Raw genomic sequence first — 15,961 nt, 5'->3', positions numbered from 1 at the left:
TGGGACCAATGAGAGTCATCCCAGGCACTTTGTCTGAAATATAAGCAGTGTTGCTCATGGTGCCATACAGTGGAAGCCTGGAGCTTCCATGAGTCATTTTTTGCCACCCAACAACTCTGAGATCTGGAGGGCATGACCATGTCGCACACAGACTCTGACCCTAGATACTAGCCACTCTGCTGTTCCTCGTTTGTGCATTCACCCCCACCTATCAGCTGGACTTAAGCCTTCTGGGAGCATCATTGTGGTTGTTTTGCATTTGTATGTCTGGACCATGAGCCTCAGTTAAAAAAAAAAAAATGGGGGCTTCCCTGGTGGCGCAGTGGTTGAGAGTCCGTCTGCCGATGCAGGGGACATGGGTTCGTGCCCCGGTCCGGGAAGATCCCACATGCCGCGGAGCGGCTGGGCCCGCGAGCCATGGCCGCTGAGCCTGCGCGTCCGGAGCCTGTGCTCCGCAACGGGAGAGGCCACAACAGTGAGAGGCCCGCGTACCGCAAAAAAAAAAAAAAAAAAAAGTAATGAGAATGAAGACAAAACAGAAGAGGGCGGATCTTAGAGAGAAAGAGAAGTTGAGGAGTCCATGCCTTCACAACATTGTTTAAGCACCTTTTTTTTTTTTTTTTTTTTTTTTAGCTGTGCCACACGGCATGTGGGATCTTAGTTCCCAGAGCAGGGATCAAACACGTGCCCCCTGCATTGTAAGCATGGAGTCTTAACCTCTTGACTACCAGGAAAGTCCCTGTGTAGGCACCTAGATCCAGCCATACCTGAAGCAGGTGGCCCTTAGCCCTTCCTGTGTATTTGTTTTGGTTTTTTGGTTTAAGCTAATTTGAGTCATGACTTCAGTCTTTTGTAAACCGAGAGTTTCGACTGATAGTGTCCCTTTTGTTTTTTGGGTTTTTTTAATTTTGCATTTATTTATTTATATGTTTTGGCTGAGTCAGGTCTTAGTTGCAGCACTCATGCGGGCTCTCTAGTTGTGGCGTGCTGGCTCAGTAGTTGTGGCATGTGGGCTTAGTTGCCCTGCGGCATGTGGGATCTTAGTTCCCCGACCAGGGATCGAACCGGCGTCCCCTGCATTGCAAGACAGATTCTCAACCACTGGACCACCACAGATGTCCCATGTCCCTTTTGTTTTGATGTGATTCATCATCCAGCACCTCTCACAAGTAACGTGATCCTCAAAACTCACGGTAGTAGGTTAGTGTCTGCCACCAAAATGTGGCAAAACCATGGAATCGGTTCCCCAATTGGAAGCTCAACAGCAGCAGAAATCACCCTGGAGTCAGTCAGAAGCCTGTGTCAGCTGCAGAGGTAAGACTTCCACCTCTGCAGGGCAGTCAGTCAACAAATGAGTCCAGGGGGAAGAGAGGCTTCCCCCCAAGCCACCCCTATCTCCATGCGTCTGGGGCCAAAGTCAACATTTCTTCAGCCAAGTTGTGTGGCTTGTGTTTATCTGGCTTTTCATCCTGTTGACTTTCTGAGGTTGCTATGGGCAGCTGTATAGGCCCCAGGTGTTTCCCGCCTCTCTGGGGATCTTCCTGGAAATGGGTTGCAGAGGGTTTCCTTCAACTGCCCAGGAAAGGCAGATTAAAGGCTGTGAGAGCCTCACAAGGAGGGGAAGGTTGCCATCTCCTGTTTCCCGGAGGTTACAGGACACTTTCAATAAATGAATCCCTGCCTACCTACCCAGACTCTAACACACACACACACACACACACACACACACACACACACACACACACACACACAGCTCATCTGGCCATTCCCCCAGGCCGGAAAACATTAGTTTCTAAAAAGCAAATTCAAGTGTTGTAAAATTCTAAAACACAACCTCTTTTCTCACAGCCCTTTAACACTTAGTTTACATACAATTAAAGCCTACAGCGTTCTCTGCGTTCCCAGGTCTCAGATGCTGAAAGTAATGATAATAATTAATAGAGGTTAGGGACTTCCCTGGTGGCGCAGTGGTTAAGAATCTGCCTGCCAATGCAGGGGACATGGGATCGATCCCTGGTCTGGGAAGATCCCACATGCCGCAGGGCAACAAAGCCCGTGTGCCACAACTACTGAGCCTGCATGCCGCAACTACTGAAGGCCGCATGCCACAACTACAGAAAGCCTGTGTGCAGCAACAAAGACCCAATGCAGCCAAAAACTAAATAAATTTTTTTAAAAAATAGTGGTTAATATTGAGACTTCCCTGGCGGTCCAGCGGTTAGGGCTCCATGCTTCTGCTGCAGGGGGCTTGGGTTTGATCCCTGGTGGAGGAACCAAGATTCTGCAAACTGTGTGATGCAGAAAAAAAAAAAGTGGCTAATATTTACTAAGTGCTTATTTGGAAACAGACACCATTCTCAACACTTTATATCATCTCATTTAGTCTTTTCAACAACTCTGTAAGACAGCAGTGTAACCTGTTTTAAAGATGAGGAAACAGAGATGCAATCTCCTAACCACCCAGCTATCTTTCATTGAATCTGTGTCCTTTTGATTATTTTACATTTATGCTTACATTTATGTGTGCACCTCCCCAACTAACATCCCAAGGTCTGCCTAGCTGTCCACTGTGGTTCTAGCTTAGCCAAAAACAGGGCCTGGCACAGCTAGGAAGACCACAGATCTTTGTCTCTGAGTTTTGCGGCCGCGGAATGACCCACCCCTGGCCACGTGGGAGTGGGGTGTCAGAGAGGAACCCTCATCTCTAGTACTCCCTATTCTTTCCCGGCCAGCTCTTTATTGTATTGCCTTTCCAGCATTTATATTAGCTGGTGATATTTACCTAGAATGTCTGCTCCAGGATGACTGGACATGTTGTCTACGGAGGTATCTCCATTGTCCAGAGTGAGAGCGCAATTCGTGCGAAGGGACCACGTTATTATTGTTATCATGCTGACAAGTCAGTCGCTCACGCATCCCGCCCCGCCCCCACCCCCACCCCCACCCCCGCCGCATCCCTGCGCCCCTTCCCCGACCTCCAGGATCAAGCGGGCACTGTCGCCACCTAGCGACGAAAGGCACCATGGTCCGAATCCCTGGCTTCAGGCCAGATCTGGAGATGCAGTCATTTGAGCACTTCCCCCCCAAACATCTACACCCCCCCGCCCCCCCGGTCCCTCCCCCCCGCCTCTGGCTCCTCCCGGTCAGAAGGAGGCAACACCTGGCTCCAGTGGCTCTCAGTCTGGCAGGGGCGGCGTTACAGCTGTGGGTCTCCAAGAGGGATTCCCCACCACCAGCAACACCTGCATAACCTGAGGTCCTTTAGAAATGCAGCTTCTTGGGCCCCACCTCAAACCTGCGGAATCAGAGACTTGGAGCGAGGCCGGGCCTTCTGTGCTTCAGCGGGGTCCCCGGGGAATACCCCTCCAGCCTTGAGCAGCAGTCTTCACGTTTGCTCCCCAACATTTTCCACAATTGGGGAGTCCTCCAGGCATCGTGCAGGTGGGGACCAGGGATGCTGCTCAACACCCTACAGTGCCTAGAAGGGCCCCAACTCAGAGAACGATTTGGCTCCAAGTATCAGCAGTGCCGAGGTTAAAAAGCCTCACACTATTTGGGGGAAAAAACGGAATCTGACTCAATTGAGTCCCTGCTCACACTACGCACCAGGACAAATCCCCGATGGTCAGACAGGGTAAACCAGGGTGACCCCCAGTGTCTGTGTCTCCTCCTCTCCCTCCCACTCAGGTGTGTATTTAAATGTGTGCAGCATTCCAGGACCTCGGAGGTCAGATGGTCATGGAGTACATTGTCGTGCGGGGGGGGTCCATGAAATCCCCTAATCCAGTGAATCTCTCCCATGGTAATCCTGCCAACCCCCCAGGGGACACTGGGAGATGTCTGGGGACATTTGTTACTGTCATGACCGGGAGACGGGGGTCCTGACATCCAGTCGGTGGGGGGCCAAGGATGCTCTCCACACTCCGAAGAGCCCAGGATGCCCCCCCGCAAGAATCATCCACCCAGTCTACTGTCTAGACTGAAATTCTTGCCCCAGAGCCAAGCAGATACGCTAATCATAGTGGGGGACCTTGGGCAAGGGTCTTGGGGCTCCAAGCCTCCAAGCCCCAACTTTTGTAAGTTGGGAATGATGACAGGACCTATCCGCCTAAGGTTGTTGCAAAGACAGCGACGAGCATGGACAAGGAAAGACCCAGTCCCTGGGTCTGGGAGGAATCTATGGGGCGGCAGACCCCTCCCCTTTAAAACGGAGGCCCGTATGGGACTTGAGGAAATGGGGGCCCTTCTGCAGAAGCCCGTGCCACTGTGCCAGGGATGGGGGAGCCCCTTGTCCTTCCGCCTTCTGCTCTATCCTGCAGGTACAAATACCTGGCCGCGTCTCTTCCGCGAGAAATGCGGAGACATACTGGCTGCCCGTCCCGCCTCCGCCTGGAAAGGCTGCTTTCTATTGGTCTCGGGCAGCAGTGGCGAGGGCCGATTGGCCTAGAGGCGGGCCGTGGCGAGTGATGGACAGGCCTGGGGGCGGGGCCTCGGGGCCCTGAGAGCTTTCAGCGCGCATAAGGCTGGTCCTGGCCGCTGGAATGGGCGGCGAGGAGGGGGCGGACAGAGCGCCCCAGACCCCGCGGAATTGCCCAGGGGCCGATTCGTAGGGGTGGAACCGCAGCCGCCGGGAGATTGCCTGTCTTGCTCCCACCCTCTCTTTTCCTTTCTCAGATAGGGAAACTGAGTGTTTATTCAAAATTTTATTTCCTCCACCTTGGCTTTTTTGCATTAATCTTTTTTTAATTAAAAAAAATTTTTTTAATTGAAGTATTTGATTTACAATGTTGTGTTAATTTCTGGTATACAGCAAAGTGATTCAGTTATACATATATATACATATCCTTTTTCATATTTGTTTCCATTATGATTTATTACAGGATATTGAATATAGTTCCTTGTGCTATACAGTAGGACCTTGTTGTTTACTTATTTTATATAAAGTAGTTTGTATCTACTAATCCCAAACTCCTACTCCCCCACCCCCTTTTCCCCTTTGGTAACCATAAGTTTGTTTTCTGCATTAATTATGATTTTTTAAATATATTGCAATACAATAGTATTTACCTCTATGACTGAGTTTTTCTGGCGTGACCCAAACCCACCTCTGCAGGGAAGGATCCAGGCAAGTGAGCCCAGGGGATCTGCTGCTGCTTCTTGGGCCTCCAGCTGCTGGGGTCAAATCATCACTCCCAGATCTGACCTTTGGGGGGCAGAAGGAGGGGCCCTGGCTCCTTTGGCCTTACTTTTTTTTTTTTTTTTTTTTTTTTGCTGTACGCGGGCCTCTTCCTGCTGTGGCCTCTCCCGTTGCGGAGCACAGGCTCCGGACGCGCAGGCTCAGCGGCCATGGCTTACGGGCCTAGCCGCTCCGCGGCATGTGGGATCTTCCCGGACAGGGGCACGAACCCGTGTCCCCTGCATCGGCAGGCGGACTCTCCACCACTGCGCCACCAGGGAAGCCCCGGCCTTACATTTTAAAATTGATTAATTAATTAGGTACAATGACTACGTTTTGTAACATGTGTATTGATACATAATTTTCATGCCTTACAATTCACTCATTTAAATTGTACAATTCAGTGGTTTTCACAAGGTTGTGCAACCAGCACCAGGATCTATTTTAGAGATTTTCATCACCCCAAAAGGAACCCTGCCCCCCTCATTAGCAGTCACTCCCCACTCCCTTCCCCAGCCCCTGACAACCACTAATCCACTTTCTGTCTCCGTGGATTTGCCTGTTCTGGAATGTTATATAAATGGATCAGACAGCATTTGTCCTTTGGTAACTGGCTTCTTTCTCTGAGCATCATGTTTTCAAGGTTCATCCACATTCTAGTGTCAGTGCTTCATTACTTTTTACTGCTGAGTAATAGTGTGTGGACAGACCACACTGGTTTATTCATTCGTCAAGTTATGGACATTTGGGTTGTGTCCACTTCTTGGTGGTTATGAATCATGCTGCTGTGAGTATGTGTGCATACATTTTTATGGGGCATACATTTTCATTTCTTGTGGGCATGTACCAAGGAGCAGAATTGCTGGATCATATGGCAATTTTGTGTTTAACCTTTTGAGGAGCTGCCAGACCATTGTCCACAGGGGCTGCTCCATCTTACATTCCCACTTGCCACATGTGAGGTTCTGATTTCTCCACACCCTCACCAACATTTGTTATCATCTACCTTTTTGAATGCAGCTGTCCTAGTGGGCATGCGGTACCATCTCACCATGGTTCGGATTTGCATTTCCCTGATGGCTTATGATGTTGGAATGCCTGCTGCGTGCCAGGCTCTCTCCTGAGCTTGGACATAGAGCGTGGACAGCAAACTTGGTCCCTGTTCCAGGAGTACTCACGAGCAGTAGAAGGAGACAGGTAATAACCAAGTAAGATAAAATGGGGACTTCACAAGCAGTTCAGTGGTTAGGACTCCGAGCTTCCACTTCAGGGGACCCAGGTTCAATCCCTGGTCGGGGGACTGAGATCCCGCATGCCACGTTGTGCAGCCAAAAAGAAAAAAAAAAAGAAAGATGAGGTCACAGGAAGTGCTCTACGGAGAATGGAAGGTAGTTGCTGCCTTCAGGATGACCATGTGGCCATGGTAAAGGGAGTGGTCAAGAAGGTTGGGCTTCCCTGGTGGCGCAGTGGTTGAGAGTCCGCCTGCCGATGCAGGGGACATGGGTTCGTGCCCCGGTCTGGGAAGATCCCACATGCCGCGGAGTGGCTGGGCCCGTGAGCCATGGCCGCTGAGCCTGCGCGTCCAGAGCCTGCGCTCCGCAACGGGAGAGGCCACAACAGTGAGAAGCCCGAGTAACGCAAAAAAAAAAAAAAAAAAAAAAAAAAGAAGAAGGCATCTCCGCAGAGTGACACTTTCCCTGAATCCTGAACGATGAGACGTTTTCTGTTGGAAAAGCATTCCAGGCAGGACCTGGCTCTGCACATTGAAACCAGGAAGATTCCCTGGGATTTGAGTTTGGGGAAAACAGGGGCAGGAAGCCAGGGAGCCAGAGAGCCCGGCTACTCTGAAAAACCATTTGGCATTTTGGACAAAATCTAAACTCATGGGTATTCCGTGACCCAGCAAATAAGCTCCCGAAGGTGTAGGTGTCTGTTAGGGACTAAATTTTGTCTCCCTAGATGCATACATTGAAGCCCTAATTGCCTGGACCTCAGAATGTGGCTGTATTTGCAGACAGGGTCTTTACAGAGTTAATTAGGGTAAAATGGGTCTAGACCCTAATCCCATCTGACTGGTGCCCTTGTAAGAAGAGGAGATTAGGACACAGGATTGAACAGAGGGATGACATTGGGAGAAGATGGCTGTCAAGGAGAGAGACCTCAGAGGGAACCAGCCCTGCCCACACATCAATCTTTGGAGCTTCCAGAACTGGGAGAGAATCAATGTCTGTTGTTTAAGCCCCCAGACTGTGGTACTGTGTTATGGCGGCCCAGGCAAACGAATACAGTGCCCAATAAAATATGAGTGCGGGCTTCCCTCGTGGCTCAGTGGTTAAGAATCCGCCTGCCAATGCAGGGGACATGAGTTCGAGCCCTGGTCGTGGAAGATCCCACATGCCGCGGGGCAACTAAGCCCGCGCGCCACAACTATTGATCCTGCACTCTAGAGCCCGCGAGCCACAACTACAGAAGCCCGCACACCTAGAGCCCGTGCTCCACAGCAAGAGAAGCCACTGCAATGAGAAACCCGTGCACTGCAACGAAGAGTAGCCCCCGCTCACTGCAACTAAAGAAAGCCCGGGCACAGCAGCGAGAACCCAACTCAGCCAAAAGTAAAAAATATATATATATATACACACAACCAGGAAAAGACTCATAGTAGCTGTGTTCATAATAGCCCCAAAGTGGAAACCACCCAAGTGTCCATTTGCAAGAGATGGGTCATGAAATGGTGGTGCGTAATAAACAATGATAAACCATAGTGAAAAAGAATATATATTTAAGAGAAAAGAATGTAAGTACTTCCCTGGCAGTCCAGTGGTTAAGACTCCACGCTTCCACTGAAGGGGGCACAGGTTCGACCCCTGGTCAGGGAACTAAAATCCCACATGCTACACAGTGTGGCCGGAAAAAAAAAAAAGTATATATATGTATAACTGAATCACTTTGCTGTACAGCAGTAAGTAACACAATATTGTAAATCAAGTATACTTCAAAAAAAAAGAGAAATCATAATTCTTAGGTCAGTGCATCAGAAGAACAAGAATGCTTCTGAATTCTTGAAATCTGTATTTTGACTTAGGATCATGCAGTGCATTGTGAAAGACTTCATTTAGACTATTTGTGAATTTAATATATGTCAATTAATAAAATTGAACGGTTTTTTAAAATAAATTCATTTATTTATGTATTTATTTATTTTTGGCTGCATTGGTTCTTCATTGCTGGGCGTGGGCTTTCTCTAGTTGCGGCGAGCAGGGGCTACTCTTCATTGCAGTGCAGGGGCTTCTCATTGCGGTGGCTTCTCTTGTTGTGGAGCATGGGCTCTAGGTGTGCGAACTTCTGTAGTTGTGGCACTCGAGCTCAGTAGTTGTGGCACGTGGGCTCTAGAGTGCAGGCTCAGTAGTTGTGGTGCACGGGCTTAGCTGATCCGCGGCATGTGGGATCTTCCCAGACCAGGGCTCAAACCCGTGTCCCCTGCATTGGCGGGTGATTCTTAACCACTGTGCCACCAGGGAAGTCCCTTGTGTGCAGGATTTTTTTTTAATTTATTTATTTTTGGCTGCTTTGGGTCTTTGTTGCTGTGCGGGGGCTTTCTCTAGTTGCGGCGAGCAGGGGCTACTCTTCGTTGCGGTGCACAGGCTTCTCATTGCGGTGGTTTCTCTTGTTGCGGAGCACGGGCTCTAGGTGCATGGGCTTCAGTAGTTGTGGCTCGCGGGCTCAGTAGTTGTGGCGCACGGGCTTAGTTCCTCTGCGGCATGTGGGATCTTCCCGGACCAGGGCTCGAACCCATGTCCCGTGCATTGGCAGGCAGATTCTTAACCACTGCACCACCGAGGAAGTCCCCCTTGTGTGCAGTTTCTAAAGACAATTTCTCAGAGCAGTTTTAGGTTCCCAGAAAAATTGATCAGAAGGTACAGAGATTTCCCACTTCCCCTCCCCCCACACACACATAGCCTCCCCCACTATCAACATCCCCCACCAGATGGGACGTTTGTGACAAGGATGGACCTACACTGACACGTCATTATCAGCCATTGTCTGCAGTTGACACTCGGTTTCACTCTTCCTGGTGAACGTTCTACGGGTTTGGACAAATGCATAATGAGAGGCATCTATCATTATGGCATCACACAGAGTATTTTCACTTCCCTGAAACCCCTCCGTGCTCCACCTGTCATCCCCTCCATCCCCCGACCCCTGGCCACCGTGGATCTTTTTACCGTCGTGACATTTGCCTGTATGTGTGTAATTTCACTAAGTCGTGTGACATTACGCTCTGTAAGATACATCTCTCTTTTTTTTTTCTTTTTTGTCCTCACCATGGTGGCTTGCAGAATCTTAGTTCCCCAACCAGCGACTGAGCCCGCGCCCTCTGCAGTGGAAGCTTCGAGTCCTAACCACTGGACCGCCAGGGAATTCCCAATATATCTTCATTTTTTAAACTTGATTTCTGGGTGTGTCTGTGCAGGGCTTTCTGGATGAGGTGGTCCTTTGAATTGGTGGACCCCGTAAAGCAGATGGCCCTCGCCTAAGTGGGCATCAACCAGTCCATTGTGGACATGAATGAAAAGCAAGGCAAAAAAGGGAGAATCTGTCCCTTCTGCCTGACAGCTGGCAGGACCATCCATCACCTCCTGCCTTTGGCCTTACAGCACCAGGTCTCCTGGGTGTCCAGCTTGTAGACGGTAGATCCAGATAGAGGGACTTCTCAGCCTCCATAATACTGATTATACATCTCTTTCTGGGTAGCAATATATCTATATCTATATATTAATAAATTTTCTTTCTTTATTTTTTTGGCCATGCGGCATGTGGGATCTTAGTTCCCTGACCAGGGATCGAACCCACCCCCTGCATTGGAAGCACAGAGTCTTAACCACTGGACTGCCAGGGAAGTCTCCACAATATATCTATATTTGTATCCTTATATATTCTGTTGGTTCTGCTTCTCTTGAGGACCCTCATCCAAGCTCTTAGGGTGGTCCTCCGGCACCTCTTTGCTTTGAAACCCAACTCCTGAGGCTGGGCTGGTAGGGCCATGGTGCAAGGTCTGGCTGAGTCCAGGGAAGGAGCAGGGCTGGGTTCCGGGTAGGGGGCTTCCTCAGAAAAGTCCCATCCAAGCCCCTCTCCCCGTCCCCACCCACAATCAGCTGGGTGAGCAGTGCTATTTTCAGACCCTCCTCCCCCCACTTCCTTCCGTGCCCTGTCAGAAGCCCACTTCCTGACTGAGTCTCATCCTCTCCCCTCAGGGTGGGGCAAAGACAAACTTGCATATTGTGGCGTTTCTCCACCGACTTCAGGGTCCCAGACCCCGACCTTGAGTCCTTTCCCCGAACCAAGACTGGCCACATAATGTACAGATCCCAGTGCAGAATGAAAATGAAGATGCCCTTGCTCAAATACTATGAGGAATTTCAAGACACAAGCCACAGAGCAGTAAATCATGGGTGCAGCTCTTCTGAGCGTGAGGTCCTGGGTGACTCCATGGGTCTCAGCCCAGAACGCTGGCACTGCCCCCAACAACCTGCAGCCCTCCCTCCACCTCCTGGTTTCATAAAGTTTTATTTATTTTATTGTGTTAAAATACACATACTATAAATTTTCCATCTTAACCATTTTTAAGCACACAGCTCAGTGGCATTAAGCACATTCACATTGTCGGGCAACGGTCCCTGCCATCATCTCCAGAACTTTCTCAACTTCCCAAACTGAAACTCTGTCCCCAAGAAACACTGACTCCCCGGCCCCTCCCCCAGCCCCTGGCCCCCACCATCTACTTCCTGTCTCTGTGGATGTGACTTCTCTTGGGACCTCACATGACTGGAATCAGACAATATTTGTCCTTCTGTGTCTGGTTTCTCTCACTGAGCATCATGTCCTCAAGGTTCATTCATATGGTAGCAGGTGTCAGAATCTCCTTCCTTTATAAGGCTGAATAACATTCAACTGTGTGGATGGACCACGTTTTGTTCATCCATCGATCCACGCATGTTGCTTCTACCTTTGGCTGCTGAGAACCATGCTGCTGTGGACATTCCTGTACAGGTATCTGTTTGAGTACCTGTTTTCAGTTCTTTTGGGTCTGTACCCAGAAGCACAAACATTAATTTTAAAAACTTAATCAATTACTTAATTTTTGGCTACGTTGGGTCTTCATTGTTGCACGCGGGTTTTTTTCTTTCTTTCTTTCTTTCTTTTTTGCGGTACGCGGGCCTCTCACTGCTGTGGCCTCTCCCGTTGCGGAGCACAGGCTCCGGAAGCGCAGGCTCAGTGGCCATGGCTCACGGGCCCAGCCGCTCCGCAGCATGTGGGATCCTCCCGGACCGGGGCACGAACCCGCGTCCCCTGCATCGGCAGGCAGACTCTCAACCACTGCGCCACCAGGGAAGCCTCGCGGGCTTTCTTCAGTTGCGGCAAGTGGGTGCTACCCTTCGTTACGGTGCGCGGGCTTCTCACTGCGGTGGCTTCTCTTGTTGCAGAGCACAGGCTCTACGCGAGCGGGCTTCAGTAGTTGTGGCTCGTGGGCTCTAGAGTGCAGGCTCAGTAGCTGTGACGCACCGGCTTAGTTGCTCCATGGCATGTGGGATCTTCCCAGAACAGGGCTCGAACCCGTGTCGCCTGCATTGGCAGGTGGATTCTTAGCCACTGAGCCACCAGGGAAGTCCCACAAACATTAATTTTTAATAGCCAGCCTTCCCTTAGGCATCTAGTTTTAACTCAGCTTCTGGCTGATCCTAACAGTGAAACAATCCCTTTGCCTGGCAAAACCAACGAAAACTCAGAAGACACATCAAAGACTGAAGAAGAGAAGAAAAAAAAATCTCCTGTAACCTCATGCCCCAGCGTCCCCCTCGTTCCCACTGTGGCGTGTGTTTGGGGGCGGGGGTGCCGGCTACAGTTGCGCTGGTTGCTGGATGTGGCGCGTGAATCTTCTCATTAGAATCCTCTGCTTCCAGGAATCTTCCCCTCAAGTCCCGCCCACAAGTGGTAAATGCCCCAAGTGTTGTTTTTGTCCCGCCCACAGCGGAAACAACCTAAGTGTCCAGCAAGAGCGGACTGTGTACACAAACAGTGGGCCAGCCCTAGGGGTTGCATGAGAGGATCGCAAGTGCAGTGTTGCTGAAAGCTACTATATGTGTCAAAAAATAATAATAATAATGGGGATTGTGTCTTTACACCTGCTCACAGGTGAACACAGATGCCTGGGTTTCTCAGCACTGAATCGGTTGCAACTGAGAATATTGGCCGCCTTAAGATGGGGTCACCTGTTTCCTGCGCAACAGGATTGGGGGAGAGAAGTTTTCTGCAAAGCCTTTTAAACCCTTTGAATTTTGAACCATGTAAATATATTTCCCATAAAAACATAAATCAAAGTAAAACTTTTTTTTAAAAATTTATTTATTTTTGGCTGTGTTGGGTCTTCGTTGCTGCGCGTGGGCTTTCTCTACTTGTGGCGAGCGGGGGCTACTCTTCGTTATGGTGCGCGGGCTTCTCATTGCGGTGGCTTCTCTTGTTGCAGAGCATGGGCTCTAGGCGCGCGGGCTTCAGTAGTTGCAGCACGTGGGCTCAGTAGTTATGGCTCGTGGGCTCTAGAGCACAGGCTCAGGAGTTGTGGCACTCGGGCTTAGTTGCTCTGCGGCATGTGGGATCTTCCCGGACCAGGGCTCAAACCCGTGTCCCCTGCATTGGCAGGCGGATTCTTAACCACTGCACCACTAAGGAAGTCCCCGCAAACTGTTTTTTTTTAAAAAAAGACCAACAGCCTAGTATAGGTCCGCATACCTCAGGGCTTCCGGTTTTTTCATCAAAGGTTGACCATAATCTTTTTACTTAATTTCCTCTCTTCACTTTGAGGATGTTTTTCTGTTTTCTTTTATATTTTATTTTATTTTTTTTATTGGAGTATAGTTGCTTTACAATGTTGTGTTAGTTTCTGCTGCACAGAAAAGTGAATCAGTCATACTTGTACATACATCCCCTCTTCTTTAGATTTCCTTCCCATTTAGGTCACCACAGAGCACTGAGTAGAGTTCCCTGTGCCAGCAGTCCCCAAACTTTTTGGCACCAGAGACCGGTTTCACCGAAGAAATTTTTTCCACGGACCGGGGGCAGGGGGCGGGGGCTGGGGGTGAGGGGGTGGGGGTGATGATTCAGGCGGTAATGCAAGCGATGGGGAGAGGCAGATGAAGCTTCCCTCGCTTGCCCACCGCTAACTTCGTGCTGTGCAGCTGGTTCCTAACAGGCCAGGGATGGGTACCTGTCCGCGGCCTGAGGGTTGGGGACCCCTGCCCTGTGCTATAAAGTAGGTTCTCATTAGTTACCTATTTTATACATTGTAGTGTATATATGTCAATCCCAACCTCCCAGTTCGTCCCACCCCCGCTCCCCTTCTTGGTAACCATAAGTTTGTTCTCTACATTTGTGACTCTATTTCTGCTTTGCCAATAAGTTCATCTGTACCATTTTTCTAGATTCCACATATAAGCGATATTATATGACATTTGTTTTTCTCTTTCTGACTTACTTCACTCTCTGTGACAATCTCTAGGTCCATCCACGTCTCAGCAAATGGCATTATTTTGTTCTTTTTTATGGCCGAGTAATATTCCATTGCATATAGGTACCACATCTTCTTTATGCATTCCTCTATCGATGGACACTTTTCACTATTGTAAATAATGCAGGGATGGACATCTATGGATAGAACTTGCTATCTTCATCAGATTATTTACTGTGATTCCTACAAGGAGAATTCCTTCTTTCCTCTCTCCCTCCTTCAAACATTCATTGAGCACTGACTGAATGCTAAGCCCCAAGCTAGGCACCAGAGACGCAACAGGAAACCAAAAGGATACCAACGCTGATGCCTTTACTCTTGGAGCTCAGGGGCTAGACCGGTGCTTCTAGAACTTTCTGGGTGATGGACTTGTTCTCCATCTGTGCCATCCAAACTGGGAGCCCCCAGCACCAGGTGGCTCTTGAACACTTGAAAATGAGCCCATAGCAACTGGAGAAGTGAAATTTAATTTACTTCTAATCAAGTCATTTCAATTTATTACTTTTTTTTTTTTTTGCAGTACGCGGGCCTCTCACTGCTGTGGCCTCTCCCGTTGCGGAGCACAGGCTCTGGATGCGCAGGCTCAACGGCCATGGCTCACGGGCCCAGCCACTCTGCGGCATGTGGGATCTTCCCGGACTGGGGTACGAACCCGCGTCCCCCTCATCAGCAGGCGGACTCTCAACTACTGCGCCACCGGGGAAACCCAAGTCATTTCAATTTAAATAGTGGCTTGTGGCTGACGGCCTCCATATTGGATAGTGCGGGGCTGGAACTTATGGCTCCAGGTGGGATTGATCTCGGAGAGAGACAGCAGTGAGCGGGGGCTTGAAGTGTGATCTTAGTTCCCCACCCAGGAATTGGACCTGGGTAGCCTGGATGAAAACCAAGAATCCTAGCCGCTAGTCCACCAAGGACTAGAGGCTAGAAGCAAGGTTCCCCTGGCTCTTGCCCCCATTGAAAAATGCATTTCTCAAGGAGGCAAAAACTGTAAGAAACAGGTACAAAGTCTGTTATTAGAGACACAGCACAACAAGCGGGAGAGCACACAGAAAAACAATTTGTTTAGTTAAGACAGAAGCAAGGCAGAGATGCACCCCTGGACAGAAAGATATGGGCGTCCCCACTAAAGAGGAGGAGCGCAGTAAAGGGGCGGTTAAGTCATTCATATAGGGCAGTTCTTCCGGGTCTTTGTTTACCTTTGGCCAATTATCTGGCTTATTTTTCCACACCTGAACTGCCCTAGGACCTTCCGCAGCACGTGTGCGCAACTTTTTTCCAAGATGGATTCCAGCCCAGAGGCCTATGGGGGTCCTTGGCATCACCTATTATGGGGTGACGCCCCCTCCTTTTTGTCCCCAAAGGAAGGTTTCTGCGCATGTGCGGTGTCTCCCTTGCCCCAAGGATGGGAAATATGTGACCTCTTGATCTTTTCCTCAAACAGGATTGCTTTTAAGACCATTGATTCCCATGGTCACGTTATTTTGCCAATGGGTTGAGTGTCTCGGGAGAGAAGGAAAAGCACAGCATCCCGCCAGCCTGAGGTCTGTGCCGGTGGCACCGAAAAGCTCATGGAGCCTCCCTCCACCCTCCCAAAAGCCTTCCTCTGGACCGGGAACTACCCTCCTCCTGTGCATCCATTGATTCATCAGACAGCATGGGAGACAGCTGGGGACCTGGTGGGTAAGAGCCTGGGTGTCTGCCCCGGGGAGCTCATGGAATGGGGGGAAGACAGATGACAAGCAAACAACTCAATAAAATGATGTCAAGTTCTATGATGGAAATGAATAGGGTGTGGTAGGGATTTTGACTGGGGGTGGTCAGGGAGGGCTTTCTGAGGAGGTTATATTTGAGCAGGTGCTTGAAGAGGAGGAGAAGCCGGCCATGTGTCTATCTGGGGGCACTCCAGGCAGTAGACACCACTTGTGCAAAGGCCCTGAGGTAGGAACAAACTTGGCAAGGATGGTTTGGCTGGGGCAGAGAGAGCAGGGGCAAAAGAGGTGGGGAAGGGACTTCTCTGGTGGCCCAGTGGTTAAGACTCCACATTTCCAATGCAGGAGGCATGGGTTCGATTCCTGGTTGGGGAACTAGGACCCCACACACCTCGTGGTGCAACCAAAAAAAAAAAAAGAGATGGGGAAAATGGGCCAGCAGCTGCATGGCAACACCAAGCAGGGGCTTTGGGGAGGGGAGGAGAGAGGGGTGACTGACCTTCTGAGACCTTG

At 49.9% G+C, this 15,961-nt stretch overlaps 1 long non-coding RNA gene across 1 annotated transcript; it reads left to right on the top strand.

Annotated features, from left to right (window-relative positions):
* The first annotated feature begins 10,994 nt into the window (after nt 1-10,994).
* LOC149744093 (uncharacterized) lies at nt 10,995-15,509 on the top strand. The gene is made up of 3 exons (XR_016391529.1): nt 10,995-11,224; nt 14,257-14,380; nt 15,181-15,509. It is a non-coding gene; the product is annotated as an uncharacterized LOC149744093 (long non-coding RNA).
* The last annotated feature ends 452 nt before the right edge of the window (nt 15,510-15,961 follow it).

Source organism: Delphinapterus leucas, unplaced genomic scaffold (assembly GCF_059928025.1).
Source record: "Delphinapterus leucas isolate spDelLeu-1000000601 "Yukka" unplaced genomic scaffold, BTC_Dleu_Yukka2 spDelLeu_asBTCV2_sq25, whole genome shotgun sequence".
Lineage (NCBI taxonomy): Eukaryota > Metazoa > Chordata > Mammalia > Artiodactyla > Monodontidae > Delphinapterus > Delphinapterus leucas.
Note: the sequence above shows the minus strand (reverse complement) of the source record. Positions and strands in the feature narration are given on the sequence as shown.